Source organism: Zonotrichia leucophrys, chromosome Z (genome assembly GCF_028769735.1).
Source record: "Zonotrichia leucophrys gambelii isolate GWCS_2022_RI chromosome Z, RI_Zleu_2.0, whole genome shotgun sequence".
Taxonomy (NCBI): domain Eukaryota; kingdom Metazoa; phylum Chordata; class Aves; order Passeriformes; family Passerellidae; genus Zonotrichia; species Zonotrichia leucophrys.
Genome location: NC_088200.1, coordinates 48,060,238 through 48,074,406, shown reverse-complemented (window position 1 = coordinate 48,074,406; position 14,169 = coordinate 48,060,238). Strand labels below are relative to the sequence as shown.

The 14,169-nt window shown below is 37.3% G+C and overlaps 1 long non-coding RNA gene across 1 annotated transcript; it reads left to right on the top strand.

Moving 5' to 3' along the window:
- Positions 1 to 4,468: 4,468 nt before the first annotated feature.
- Positions 4,469 to 12,074, top strand: LOC135459291 (uncharacterized). The gene is made up of 3 exons (XR_010443004.1): positions 4,469 to 4,520; positions 11,085 to 11,158; positions 11,420 to 12,074. It is a non-coding gene; the product is annotated as an uncharacterized LOC135459291 (long non-coding RNA).
- The last annotated feature ends 2,095 nt before the right edge of the window (positions 12,075 to 14,169 follow it).

Here is a 14,169-nt window from a genome sequence, read left to right as displayed (position 1 = left end):
CAGCTTTAGCATAATATGGCCTTAAACACATGGTCTATAGCCAGAGGATGATGGTGCTGGAAAGACTGCTATAACAGTACATATTGACAACTAGGTGCTGTAAAAGAACTTGTATTTATTTCTAATCTGATGTGTAGAGGCCAGAGAAACAGTGACTGTCTCCAATGAAATGAATTGTTTAGCATTGAAGGTGGCTGGGAAAATATCGCTGGTTTCTCCTGAAAATATCCTTTTTGATTTTTAAAGTCTATATTTTAATCTTATAAAATACTATGTGTCTTTTATCTTACTGGATTAAACAGAGATTAAATACAGATTTTGTGTAGCTGTCCTGAATAAATCAGGCCTTTTCAATGAGGCTTTGATCTATTTTGAAGCCTTTGAAACCTAACTTGGATGAAATGTCAATGTATTCATGGTGTAATGCTGTGAGGAGCAAGGAAGCTCCTATTACTATCTTTGAGAGTTTATTAGAGAAATGATGCCTGACAAGAGCTACACATTATAGAAGAATTGTTAATTTTGAAATTAGCTCTGGTAGATCTGCTTAAGAAAGTTTATAGGGGGGAAAAAGTGCTCTCAAAATCATCTGAAATTAAGCCTGCAGTGAAGATAGAGCAGAAAGGCTGACAGGGGAATATGTTAGTTCTACCTGCTTCAATCCATTTGTTACCAAGAGGGACAAAAACTGTGCACAGATTAATGAAGCATTTTAGTCAGATATATAGTGATGAACTTGTGCCTGCCTCTCTAACCTTCGTTGCTACGCAACCAGAGAGATGTGAAATTACCAAAGAACCAACACCCAGAAAGGAGTTCCTCTGATACTCAATTAGAAAATAAAACAGAGCATTTAGGAAATGAGGTCCTAGATTTCTGGTCACATGTAATGCATGAAAGGCTGCTTTTTCTGGTGTGTACTTTGCTAATGTGCGTGGTATTGGTGCATTAAGTACACTGTTGAGTATGACAGAACATATGAAGTGAAAGTCACTCTCCCCCATGAAGCCTGACTAATCAGATGTTAAGTGGGGAAGTTTTCAGGTATTTTTCTCCTCCTAGCCTGTCATCAGGACATACACAGGGTTTCCAACAGAGCTGTTTCAGATTATAAAACAGGAATTGAGTGCGCACCAAAGCTATTTCACACTAAGTGTATGGGGTCCTGTTTTGGGTTTGTGTGGCCAGTTTTTGCTAACTGGGGTGCTACAGAGATCACTTCTGTAGTAGCTGCTGGAACCTTCCCCCATGTCCAGTGGAGCCAATACCAGCTGGCTCCAGGATGGACCCCAATTGCTTAAGGCCGAGCCAATCAGGAATGATAGTAACATTCTATGCATGATAACATATTTAAGAAGGAAAAAAAAATAGCAGATGTAATTGCAGCCAGGGAAAGTGGAATGAGAACACATGAGAGGAACAACTCTGCAGTCACCAAGGTCAGTGCAGAAAGAGAGGGAGGAGGTGTTTCATGCACCAGAGATGAGACTCCCCTGCAGCCCCTGGTGTGGCCCATGGCAAGGCAGCTGTGCGCTGCAGCCCATGGATGTCCATGGGGATGGAGAGATCCACCTGCAGCTGGTGGAGGAGCCCCAAGATGGAGCTAGGGACTCCATCCTGAGAGAAGGCTGTGAATGCACGAGACACCTGTTCTGGAGAAGGGTCCTGGCAGGTGCCTGCAGACTAATGGAGAGAGGAGCTCATGCTGGACCAGGTTTCCTGACAGGACTTGAAATCTCTCTGGGAGACTCACACTGGAGCAGTGTCCTTGAATGATTGCACCCTGTGGAAGAGTGACCTGCATTGGAGCAGTTCGTGGAGAGCTGTTGCCCATGGGATGGACTCATGTTGGGGAAGTTCATGGAGAGCTGTCTCCTGTGGGAGGGACGTCCTGCTGGAGCAGGGGGAGGACTTTTCTCCCTGAGCAGCAGCAGAAACAGCTTATGACAAACTGACCATAACCTCCATTCACTGTCTCCCTGTGCAACTGCAGGAAGGAGACATAGATAGGAAGGAGGGAAGGTGTTTTTTAGTATTTGCCTCTCATTGTCCTGCCCTGATTTTGTTAGTAGTAAATTCAAGTAATTTCCCTAGGCTGAGCCTGTTTTGCCCATGGATGGTGAGTGATCTCTCCTGGTCCTCATCTCAACTTACGAACCATTCATCATATTTCCTCACCCCTGTCCAGTTGTAGACAGGAGTCATTGGTGGGTGCCTGGCATCTAGCCAGGATCAACCCACCACAGGTCCTAAGATCCAGAATGTGACTGAAAATTTAGATTCTGTGTCCTTAAAAAACCACTTCTGTAATGAAGTTATCTATGATCATTTTTTCTCCATTACCTGTTTCTTGACAGCATGTACTGATAGAGGACACCCTTACAGCTGTGCCACCCATGAGAGGCACAGTTTGAAGCTGTTGTTTTACCACAGCTCTCAGTGCTTGGGACAATTAAATAACAGAGCATCATTAAAGCAGGAATAATATCCAGAAAGAAATGGGAGAACTTGCCAAATGTAGCTCAAAATCAGTAAGAATAAGGTAAGAAGATGATGTATGTTTTGCTACATACATATTTTCTAAATTTCTATAGCATATGTAAGGAATTCTTTAATGTCCAAAATCAAAGGTATGGGCATATAGAGAAATAATATCTCTCTTAGTTATTGATTCTGTAAGGTTCAATGCATTCTCATTTTCCCGATGACCAGTGAGAAAATGTAATGGGTGCTGAGAGTTAGGATGTTTCCCAGTCTTTCTGACTGAGTGATTCAATGAGTCTACTCTTGTCTGCTTTTCCTATGCTATCATCTTACACATTGCTGCCTCGTTTCTAGAAATCTGAGAAGGCTTTAAAATGCAAACTATGTTTGGAACTTGTAATTGTAAAGATTTTTGCATTCTGTGATTGCAATTTATTGTCTTTTATCATGATTGCTGTTTCACTGTAGGAATGTTAAATCATTTCTATTTTTATTTTTTACAGTTCAATTTGTTAAATGCTATTTGGCACCTTTTTAATGCCTTCTGTTTTAGTGGAAAAAAACCCATAAAATACAAAATATTCAAGAAAAAAGTTTAGCCAGTGTTTTCTTTCTAGGGCTGACTATAAACTAGAGATAACAGCTTGTAAATGGTACTTTGGAAGGCAGTTTCTGCTATAATGAGATTTTCAAGCAGCAGATGGAATTCCTAGAAAAACCTTGTGTGTCTCTTGGGAGAATTTTTTGTTTTGAAAATCACAGGTCTTTTTCAGTTCAGCTGTGTCCATAAGACCCTACACTAGGATCTAGTCAATGAGTAGGAAAACCTGTATGCCACTGCCATTCTTCAATTAATAGATTGCATCTCTAAAACATGAGATTTTGGAGCAGAGGAAAACTTGAATTATTTTTTTTTCTGGATGTCCTTTATGTATTCAGTGCGCTAGGTAGGCAGCAGAGTTGAATTTCACACCACAGATGCACCAAAACTGAGGAACACTAAGGCAGACAAAGGAGCTTGATGGGAAAAAGAATTCTCAGAGGATCCCATATCTGTGTTGAACACTTTCCTGAGGTGGAGGTTTGTGTGGTAGGAATGTGAAAAATGGTTGAAAAGAGACAAGGCTGGGTTTTATACTGCTTCCCAAAGTGCAGGGCAAGCAGATGGTAAAAAAATCCATTTTCAGGAAAATATATTTTTTATGGCTCTTGGTCTGCCTCGTCTGTCTGCCTTCTTTCTCCTGGTGGAAGAGACAAACTGGAAGTGAGACAAAACCCACATTAGGTGTATATAAGAGCAGGGTGTTTGATTGTGAGATTGGCTTTTCTTAGCAGTAGGTGAAAATTCTAAATGTCATTTGCTAGGTCAGAAGAATGCACATTATTGCAAATTTTCAGCTCTGCCAAACATGAAGTTAAAACATTGCAAGTGATGCTCATTGGACTTGTGAATTTGTGAATGGCAGATTGGTGTTAATGGGACTGAGAAACTGGTGCTTTCTATAGGTAAAATGCTTGTCAGGGAAACATAAAAATTCTCAGCAAAGCCAGCCTGGGCCCTCAACCCAAGAATGCAGCCGTGAGAAAAAGGAGTAGTCTTCAACACAGCTGCATTTAATGCATTTTGTACTAATTGAAAAGCCCTTTCCTGTCTCACGTTCGTGAACAGTCCACCAACAGTCTACTGCAACCCATATCCCTGCACTGGACAGCGTCAAGAATTGTGTGGCTATATGCTAACCATTTATATGCTAAATCATCTGTCCAAAACACACCCACTTTTTCCCTTTTTCACCTTTCATCCTGGAAGTGACAAAGGGTACAGAATTTTGGTTCATCAAGACAGATGATTTTTAAGGTCAGCAATATCTTACGTGTAGGCAGTGGTAACATCTTTGTCAAGGCCATTTCAGCTGTACAAAGATGTGACCATAATTTTTTCTACTATGCTTATACACTGTTATCCTTAGGGAAGGAAAAGCTGGTGAACTCCAAGGTCAGAAGAGCTGAGGCATGGAAATTCAATGATTTTTAAAGTAAGCTGTAATGAGACTGGGCTCTTTTCAAGCTATAATAAGAAATGTAGCAATATCTGTGTGGCAAACCCTTGTCATTATAACAAGTACATGTCTATATGTATAGCTTGATAACAAAAGTAGTTTTGATGTGCCTTGCCCACTGTTTTGTTTTTGATCTGTCTAGAAAAAGTTTCCAGAAGTGTAATTTTTAAGAAGCATTTTTAATAGTTAAATAAAGATACACCATCTTTTTGTTTGATTGGTTGGTTGGCTTTTTTTTTGTTTGGGGTTTTTTTGTTTGCTTGGGTTTTTTGTTGGTTTTAATTTTTTTTTTCTTTTTGTCACAGGGACAGTGTTCAATTTTATCAAAGTCTTTATTTGATTTTATCTCCATTGTTTCTCACACACAAAACCTTGAAATTTTTCAGTGTTACTATTTCAGCTCAGTTCACAATGCACTTTGCTTATACTTTTGCTTCTCAATGTCTACATTAAAAATAATTTTAGAATGTATTTTCTGTAATACTTCCTGCTACCATCCTGATGCTTCCTAAAGACCTATTCAGAACTGAAAAGTCATACTTAAGTGACTCTGCCCCTCCAAATCTTTAACTGCTCTAGCAATTGCACCAAGGCAGGGCATCTTTGATCAAGGTGGCAGGTACATTTCTAACTTTGAAATAGATTCTGATAACTGGAAAAAGAACAGGGATATTCTCAGGATCTGGACTTAGTTCATCGTTCGTCTTTTGAGAATGTCATTAAATTACAGTGTGATTCGAGTCACACTGACCTTCCCTAAGAAATTTTATGAAGCTATTAATTTTCTAACATCCTCTCCTTGACTAACCAAATTTCTATATATATCAGCAGGCATCAACTTTTGATTGCAGCCAAAATTCTGAGAGCTACTCTTCTTGAAGAGGTTCGTGGAGAATTTATTTCTGTGCCTCCTGTTAACTACTTACATGTACATGAGGGCATTTAAATTCAACATACAGCAGTACATCTACACCTTTATGCTACTTTGCACAGTCTTCATATATTGTTTTGGTTTAATGCTACCTGCTTTTCATTGGAGAGGTCAAGCAAGTCTTTGGACTTCTGAGCACTATACACCTTTATGTTTTGGGAACTGTTAGGCAGGAAAAATTTTCAGTCATGCTGACCATATCCTACAGGGTCCACATGTCTCTCGTGTGACTCATTTTGAACTGAGGAGCTCCTGATATTTGTATAGCATTTTTTTTAAGACTTCCTGATACATTTCTGATTTTTTTTCTTCCAGGGGATTTACAATTTTACTCTTGGCTTGTTTGTCTCAAAACAGAAGATGGAGTTTTAAATTTATAGCCCTCTGTAAAGACTTACTCATTTCCCTTCTCTGAGATTTGGTGCTTCTCTTTCTTCAGTCTTTACAAAATGATATATCTAGGTTGTCACCTTACCATTATCTTTTGCAAAGTACATATTCCTAAACAGAGTTTAAAAGTTAAAATCTGCCTGACTAATAGGTCAACATCTGAACCTCTTTAAATAACAGACAGTTATGTGGTAGGTTTTCTTTAAGGGGGTATTTATTTTGTAGATAGAGATGAAAATCATAATATTTTTTGTTATTTTGTTTCCAGAAGGCTTTGGATTTATAGAGTTTTCAAATTCTCTTCAATATCTTTTGGCTTTTATTCAAATTATTTTTGTTTATTCCTGATAGCTTGTGTTTATCCCTCTAGATCCCAAAACCTTAATGAAATAGATCCTTCTTATTTTGATCTCCTCATGCTGGACCTAAGCACAACACCTTTTGTTCTATATTATGTTTGCTGGAACATAAGATTTGATTGTGTTTGATGATCAGAGGTTGAAGCAGCTCTTCATTAAAGACAAGCTCAGAGAGTTGGGGTTGTCCAGCATGGAGAAAGCTCTGTGGATACTTTACAGTGCCTACAGGGCGCAAGAGAGCTGGAGAGGTTCATGGTGTAATAGGTGTCCTGGGTTGACTATATGATGCTTTTATCCCCAATTGTCTCATTCTGTTTATGTTGAATAATAAGTTTTGTACCTTTAAGAGTGTTCCAGAGAGTGAAGGGGGGTGCTTCATCCCTGGAAGTGTTGAGGGCTGGATTGGAAGGTGCTTTGAACAATCTGGTCTAGGTGCAAGGTGTTCCTCCCCAAGGACAGAGGGTTTTAACTAGATAATCATTAAGGCCCCTTCCAAACCAAACTATCCTATAATTCTAGGATTCTGTAATTAAATTATTTTATATCAGTAGCCTATTGGATAAGAACTGGCTCTAGATTTGATTTGAGGCAGCCTTCAACATAGTTTAAAGCAATTAATTTCATCTGAGATACCATTCTTGCATTGCTAGAAATGAGTGAAAGAATATTAAAAACTTGACTTTTAAAAAGGACTGGAGCTTGCTCAGCTGGACTGAAAAGTTGTCACTTTTTCTTTGCCATTTTCACCTCTCTTATTCCATGAAAATTCTTCAGTATGGAAGCTGTACATGTTTCTGCTGTTATTGAGTAAGTTTTCAGTCAGCAACCCTCTTCTGAGGCACCTGTGATTATATCATTCCAAGACAGAGTTTAAAATATTTTGGTTTTCAGTTCAAGTGGATGTGTGGATACACTTGAGTAGTGTGAAAATGACAGTTGTCCTCTACAGAAAAAGCAAGAGTGCATTGTCCATCTCCTTTACAGGCATAAAAATGTCAAGGAGATTTTTCCTGCTTGGTCATAAATCAAAAACTGTCATCAGAAAAAAGTCAAGAATGTTGATTTTAGATCTCCTCGTCTTCCCAACCCTTCTTCCCCACCTTAAATTTGTTAGTGCATCCAAAAATCTTCCATCTACAAGCAGTACCAAAAGGGGAAAAGTCAAATTATTAGGATTTATATACCCTGACTAAATTTGTATTAGTGTGCTTATCCCATACTCATCCTTTCAGTTATAATATATCTGAGTCAAGGACTGGGAAGAAAACATCTATTATTCTTTCAGTATGCCAGTATCATGTGCACCAATTTGTGTATTGGTGATAACAGATCATTTGGTCTTGCAGAATTTGTTCAAAAATGAAGATAGAAATTGATCACAAAGTTTTATCCATTATTTTAGTATTCCCTTTATTTCAAAAATGTAACATCAGTATGGATATTCTTTGGTTTTTCTAATGAAGTGTACAGCTCATTTCCAGCACATCACTGAAATAAATTATAATGCTTGCAAGAATGATAATTGAATGACTATTTGCTATCTTAAAAACTGAGTTTAGATGCTTAGGTAAATTTGGTGAAACATGCATTCTCAAAATCCTTTTTTTCTTAACTTTCTAAAAGTACATGTGTTTTTTCTTGCTTGATTGATATCACCAAAAAGGCAAAAGTGAAAAAACACTGATTAAACTTCAGAGAAATACATGGTATATTAATAAGCATGATCAATATTTTAAATAGCTGGGTACTCCATACACTTGAAAATAATGCTTCACAATCATCTGGAAAATGTTACTAAATTAAAATAACATGCATCCTAAATATTAATATTCTTGCTTTCTTAAAACAAATCTATAATGAGAACCCTGAGATAAAATGGCACAAAGAGACAAGAGGTGAACGTGTACTGCTCAGAATGTGTTTTTGAGATAGGCTTTTAAAATGACCAACTTTTCTTTCAAAAAGATCTGCTGCATCTAAACTTCATTAGGAATTTATTCTGGGTTGGGGGTGTAGATGTGGAACTTATTTGAGTTTTACAGACAATTTCTTTAATAATTTCTATTCCTAACACTGAAATGTTTTCTTTAACTTTTAAAATTAAATATCTTAACATGGTATTCTACTAGAAGGTGGGCACAATCTGGATCAACCTTGCTGTCCTGTCTTTTAAACATAGCTGAGACTAACTTTGTAGAAGAATCCCTGGAGTACTCATGAGCTGAATTTTCTTTTTCTCTATTCAGGTTTATCTGTGCCAGGTTAATGTCAAAGCTCTGGCTATACTTTTTCAAGTTGCTAATTCTAAGCAACTTCCTGTTTATAAGCATGGTGTTTAAATTAGGGGTTTTTTTGAATTACAATTGTAGAAGAATGCAGAATCGCAGGACTGTAGGGTTAGAAATCATTACTTCATCTTATCAGTAGTGCACAGGCCAGGTGGAAGAGCACTGCTACTACTTCTAGTCAAACAAATCAATATAGCATGAAGGAAAACAAACCTGTATTTATATTTGTGTGGGCCTGCTACCTGGTGTGGTTAAAGTATGTTTAATTCAGAAATGTATGGCATACGTGTACGTGCTGGAGCCAAATGGTGCTAACAGCATCTGTCCCACCTTTTCTGCTTCTGCTTCTTGCCGTCTAACTTGCTTCTAAGTACAGCCTGTCTAGTTACCTATCTTGACTGTTTCAAGCTGGTACTCTATTTCACCAGAGCTTGTTCATTAAAAAAAATTGCACTCCAGTATTGGGATAAAGGTATGACGAGGCTGAAGTAATATATCTGACTTTTGTTTCACTGGAAGAACTTACTTATAAAGTACTGACTGATTTCTTGGATTTTGTTTTGCTCTTCATTACCATATGTAGATGCCAAGAAATCTGAATGTAGCTCTGAATTCTGTGGTGAATTATAAAATGGATTATGTGTTGTCGGAGGCAGAGATTTTAATTGTCATTTTGGGATCAGGGTTGGGAGTGTCTCTTTGTTTTTGGATGCCTAAAAATCCAAGCTATTTGTATACACTTAGAGAGAATGCTAACAAAACTGGGGCACTTTTGGTGACCTACATCCATGCTGATTACCTGTTACATTATTGTTTGCTCTCAACCAAAGAAAATAAAATATGTGTAAGCAGTAATAAAAATTGGAAGTAGGTCAATCTACAAACCCTCTGCCTCAAAACCAGAACAGAATGGATGCTTTTCAGAGAAAAATGAGAAATATGTAAAGGAAAGGCAATTAAAAGTCTTATTTTTTTAGTCAGAATGATTAACAGTTTAAATTACTTATTCATTCAGCACTGTGTAAATTGGGGGAAGGATAAATGACTTTTATCTTCCTGGAAAGAATTTCAGAAAGATACTAGGATTTACTTAGCTGATTCTAAATTCTCCGTTCACTGGGCTTGGCAAGAAACTCTGAGCAATCAGAACAGGAACTTCAAATGTTTCAGCAAAATCTGAAAGAACTTTCATAAAAAGGGAGGAAGAACTTTATATTTGGCTAGGCAAATATTTTGCTTCCTGTGTGGAGGCTTTAATCTTAGCTCAAAGACAAATCAATAAATGTCATGACATGTTATCATAATTTGATATTTTAGCTGTAGTTTATTGCAAATAAAATTCTAGATATGTTCCATTGATATTTGCTTTTGAGGGATTTGATTCTGAGAGATGAATGTGCACTTTCTACATCTAAGTTTCCCGTCTTAGCAGCACAATTTTCTGCTGTTTTGATCTGTGAATGTCTGAAAATTTTGCATTAAAATAAATTAGTTTATTTTAAGGTCAATTTAGCATGTAATATCACTTGAATCTTGAATCTCAAAGGAACTATAAAGGAAGGTGGTTCCTCAATGAATTCACATTTGAATCAACACCTGTTTGAGGATTTGTCCACTACATCATGCTGTGTCAAAAAAGGCTTTCAGTCTCTTTATATCCTTGGTGACTAGTTGGCTGAAATCCCACAACCAGAGAAATTTTGCTGGAAATTGTGCGGGTAGGTATGATTTCAGAACTCCAGTTTCTAGCAAAAGTTTTCTGTACTGGAACTGAAATGCCTTCATAGAAATACCTTCATTTATTTACCCAAAGATTTTGTCTGGGTAAATAAATGAATGAAAAAAACAAAAAACCATGAGAAGGTTGCTGATTGCATGCAGAACTGGGTTTGTTTGGGATAAAATTATGAGTTTAACTGCCTTCATACTGGCCTGTTGGGAGCTGCACTTTGCATTTTTGGCTAAAACAGTGTTGATGACACACTGATCTTCAGGCTATTGCTGAACTGTGCTCTCACAACAACAAGGCTTTCTCTCTCTCTGCCCCTTCATTCCCTGAACGTCAGGAAGTTTGGGGTGGGCAGGAGTTCAGGAGGCGACACAGTTGGAACATCTGGTCCAAGATTGCCAGTAGAATATCCCAAGACACCTGGAACAATATGCCCAGGAAAGGGCATGGCTGAGTCCCTAAGATATTTAAAATACGTCATCCCTAAGGTATTTAAAATACATGTAGATTTGGCATTTAGGGAGATGGTTTGATGTTGGATTTGGCTTTCTTAGATTTACAATTGGACTCAGTGACCTTAAAGACCTTTATGAATTCATGTCAGGCAATAAAAGTTCAAGTAAAGGAGAGACGTTTGTGGCATTGAAATGTGCCTTCTCAAGTGACCATTAAGTGTGCTGGGTCTCTTCTTTCTAGTGAGTCTTTCCAGTGGATACCTGTCTGCCCATGAGAAGCAGTGAAATAATCCCCCTTCTTGTTTTGCTCGCATGCACTACTCTTACTTTTCCTATTAAACTGTCTTCCTCTTGATCCTTTTCACCTTCCTTCTATTTATCTCCACAGCCCAAAGAGAGGGAAAGGCAGGAGAACCACCACAGTACTTTCTAGCACTCAAAATGAAGCTTGAGGAATTCAAGGTAATAGGCAACACTTATACTGGATATTGCTGAAAAGTAGAGTGATTGTGGGGGAGTATTTGTTGTTGTAAAGTGGTGAAGGGAGGAGTGGTTGGCCTTCACAATATGTGTGTGAATTGCCTACTTTTTCCAGTATTCAGATGATATTGCTTTGATTTTGGTATGAGGAATTTTTGTTGTTGTTGCTGTTGTTGATGTAATTTATTAAGGTTGTCTGATGAATGTATATTTTAACACCAGTTGTTAAATATGTCCTCACAGTGGTCAAGTGGAAATATGGTATTTATGTGGCAAGGCTTTGACAGTAACACATATGCTGGAATGGACACAGCTGGTGCAAGCTCTCTCTAAAAAGTCCACTGTAGGATGTGGCTGAATCTGCCCAACAAAGATGGTGGCACCTCTGGGAAACCTTATTTAAGAAAGGACAAAACACTGTGTGACAGAGAAGTGTGAGACAAAACGTGAGAGAAGCAGACCTGCAGACACCAAGTCCTGACAAGAAGGAATAGGTGACCCAGTCACCAGGGCCCAGGTTTCCCTTCCCAGTTTCCCTGGTGGTGGAGACCATGGTGAGGCATTTTGTTCCACACTGTACATTCTAAAGCACTGCAGCTGCAGCAGGGGAGCCCATCCTCAAGGAACATGCAGCCCAGAGAGTGACGGCAGGAGCAGGCACCTGGCAGAGGAGCTGAGCTGTACCACCAAAGTGTTTTAAGAAATGGGAAGAATGGGAATGCATGTAACAAGATTTAGATAAATATATAGGTCCTTTAAATCTTAAGATACCATTGACTAAAAAAATATTAAACCAGATACTCTAAATCTTAAACTGCCATTGTCAGCAAAACAAACAATGCACTACAATTCTAAATAACATAAAATAGAAAAAATAATAGCATTACATTAATCGGTAGATCTTTTTACTTGGTAGTAAATTCCGTAAGTAATTTTTATGTTGCTTTGAGGTGGATGTATGCTAGCATAAATTGTTATTGAATGGGACATGAATTCATATATTATAATAGATTATAATTGCTGGCGCACACAAAACATTCATTAATGTTTAACAGAGTCCAGAAATCATGGGTTCTGCTGACTGTGTTTCATGAAAGCTTATGCAGAAAGTGATCATTATATCATGAAGTGTCCTTTTTCTTCCCTGTGGAAAACCATTTAGGATCTGCATAGTTCCAGCATCATAAGTACTTCTTATGAATAAATATTGATAATTTCCCAAGCACAGTAAATAAAGTTTTAGGTTGATCATTATGAGTCATATAAAGAAAGTGTTTCTTGATAAGGTTGCTGAAGTAATTATTATATTCTTTTGTCTCATGTTTTTCTCTTTAGTGATATTGCTACTCTCCAGAAGTTCATTTATAAAATTCTTTTCTATTTTGCTATTTTTAAACAAGGAAAGAAGACCAGAATTAGTTTCATAAAGTATTTAAGATTACACCCTTTTGGTCAGCAATAAGCTGACCAGTAAAATAGCATGTAAACATAAAATGGAGCCTACAATAACTAAAATGCTTTAGTAGTAACTTACCAACAGTGATGAAAGATGAAAATGTAAAATTCTTTTATAAGTGTAATAAAAGAGCAGTATTTTTATTCAAATAAAAATATTTTAGATAAACTCTGCTAGGCAGTTGTTAATAAGCATATATTTCTGAACCTTGTACTTTTACAGGACAAAGACACCATTTGTATGCAAATAAACTCCTGAGTTAGAGAAAACAAAGTCAAATCAACTCCGCATTTGATGGAATGTGGAATACATTGTGAAGGGTCTGCCATTGAATCAGGAATGTCACAGTTGTCACTTCTATGACATCAGTAACCAAACACCATTTGCATCATTAAGACCAGGCTGACAGAGTATTTCAGCTTTCTGGAGCACAAAGTTCATTTTAGTCTTTGATTTGGTGAATCAATGTACAGAGATACTTAGAAATGGTTTATTTCTCATATAAAATCCAGATTAATATTATATGTGGTTGGAAAGTCAGTCACTGCTGAGTAATGTGTTAAATCCATCACATAAGCAGTTTATGATGAAGAGCTGAAGAAAGATTGCTCATGAAGCTAATGAAGTTGGTCAAGCTGGATAGACATTTTAAAGCTTGCTAATTTTTTTTTCAATTTTGTACATGGATGAGTAGTCAATCCACAAAATTTAGAGGAGGTCTGTTAAGTACAAATGGTGGGTAGTGTGGTATTTTGTATTAAACGAAAGCAATTAAGGACATAATTAAAGATGAAGGCATATGAATAGTATCAAATGGAAACTGTAATGCAAGGAACAAGTAATAGGAGTAACAACTCAGTCATGGATTTAAAGTAACAGGTAGTACAGAAAGTTACCACGTTGTTGACTAAGTTTAATGAAACTGCTTTGCAATGAAGTAGAACAACTGGATGTCATGAAAGGAGGACTAATTAATCTGCTGGTGGAACATGAAAACATATAATCAGTGGAGAAACTGTAAATAATGGTGAGTAGTTTGGTCGAATTCATCATAGTATAAAGACAAGTTGGATAGGACTAAGTTCTCTAGAATAGCATTTTCTAAACTGTTTTACAAGAAGGCAAACTAGCTTCAGCTTAATGCTGCCTTCCTTACACTGTCCTCTACAAATATGCAATAAATGTTGGTAGTAACATTTACTAAAAATTTGTGCAGATCACGATTATGGGCCCTTCTGAATTGTAAGTTTTATATGCTAGCAATCATGCTCATATTCTTACCCATTGTAGAAACAGAAATTTTGATGTGAAACTCTGAAGCCAATGGCAAAACTCCTCTTGATTTCAGTTGGGATTGTTTCTACTTAGGGATTTATTAAAATATTTCCTTTGAATTTGGCTTCCACCTTTGAATGCTGGCTGCTAAGTCACTTCGTAAATGCCTAAATACAATGGAGACACAGAAATTTATTTTATTTTGTTTCTGAGGGCCAGCATTTCTGTAGCTGGCCCTGAACTACTGGATATGAGAAGGAGT